Genomic DNA, 1,932 nt, shown 5'->3' with positions numbered 1-1,932 from the left:
GACACTACTATAAAATTTTAAGGTGTTGTAAAGTTCATAATTTATAGATATAAAACAAATTTTCTGGCTTGGTAGTTTAATAAGTTTAAGTCTCAGAGTTGGGCTGTTTCTATTGAAGGGTATAGAATGTGGCTTGGGCTGCTGTAGTTCATGTACAAAGTTGAATATACCACTTGCCCTTCTGAAAATGCTGCAGAGGTATCAGCCCAGATCAAACTACCTGAAAAATATTGGTGACCATTATTTTTTTTTAAAGCATTGTAGAAAAACTGGGCCATTTTCCTACCAGGAAAATGATGGTTGTAGGTGGAAGTTTGTACTCAAGATTTTTATAGGCAATTATTTAGAATTTATAATATGTTTTTCTGGAAAAAATTTATTATCACAAACATTTTCCAAGTGACACCTATACATATCTAAAACTTGATATCTAAAACTGATAACTCAATATTACCAAGACATGATGATCCAGATATAAGAAAGAAAAAGTATCCAAAATGGTCTGGAGAAATAGTACAGTGGTTCTCTATGTTCCCTTAAACCCATCAGGAGTGATCAATGAGCACAGAGCCTAGAGTAAGCCCTGAACATTGCTGGGTGTAGCCCAAAAACAAACAGACAAGTTAAGACTTCTCATACTGTTTTTTGTGAGAAAAAATGACAGATGTTAAGCAATTATAATTTATTATTTTAGTAGATTATATATTACCATATAATTTCATGTGCTTTATATAACTTATATATAAATATATAATATCAGTATTATATTATATTAATGCCACCTGAAAAGTTACATCAACAAATAGAAAAATAGAAATAAAATGTGTTGATACAACGGGAAATAAAAAATAAGACAGAATAAAAAGTTAAGCAAAAAATGATTTAAAATTTCTAGTTGTGCTTATGTATATGCCCGATAACTCTTTTTTTAAATGTCTTTAAGCGTCTTGAATACAGACATGATTGTAGTTGGGTTTATATAAAAGAACATCTCCCTTCACCAGTGCAACATTTCCATCACCAATGCCCCGAATCTCCTCACTCCCTCCCATACCTGCATTTGAGACAGGCATTTTACTTCCCTCACTCATTGACATTGGTGTTTGTTTGTTTGTTTGTTTGTTTGGGTCACACCCGGCTGCATTCAGGGGTTACTCCTGGCAGGCGCGGGAGACCATACGGGATGCCGAGATTCCAACCGCGGTCTATGCCACAGTGTGCAAGGCGAATGCCTTAACGCTCTGCTATTGCTCAGGCCCCCACTCATTGACATTGTTATGATATTTGTCAGTGTAGTTATTTTTCTAACTGCACTCACCACTTTATGTGGTGAGCTTTTCATATCATGAGCTGGTCCTTCCAGCGCTCATCTTTTTTGTCTCTGTAAGCCCAATAACTCTTAAAGACTTTAAAGAGTTGATATTAGTAGAATGCCTGAAATATAGCATATCAACATTTTTAAGCTCCTGCGATAAAATCAGAGTGTTATATAGTTATATTTTATAAGCATTCAGTTGAGATAGTAATAAAATATGAAAAAGTGAATTAAAAATGTTTCTGTTTGGTGCTAGAGAGAGAGTTCAGTGTGCAGGGCGCTTGCCTCACGCACAACCAACCTCTGGGTTTGATCCTCGGTATCCCATAAGGTCCCAGAGCTCTGCTAGGAGTGAACTTCCTCGATCATCATTGAATATGACCAAAGACTAAACATAAACAAAACTCCAAACAAACAAACAAAAAGAAACGGAAAAGGTTTCTGTTCTTAAAGAAACAGAAGTGGACATTGAACTGCTATTATATTTTATTCTTTTCAAATCTTGTGTGCTTTATTCTGCTTCTCCCTTGCTCCACTTGCCCCAATATTAGAAAAACATGAAGCATGCTTCTAAAGAAGGCGTGGAATGTCATTTCTTGAGGTGAAGTTGCATTAAG

The sequence above is a fragment of the Suncus etruscus genome, chromosome 2 (genome assembly GCF_024139225.1).
Source record: "Suncus etruscus isolate mSunEtr1 chromosome 2, mSunEtr1.pri.cur, whole genome shotgun sequence".
Lineage (NCBI taxonomy): Eukaryota > Metazoa > Chordata > Mammalia > Eulipotyphla > Soricidae > Suncus > Suncus etruscus.
Note: the sequence above shows the minus strand (reverse complement) of the source record.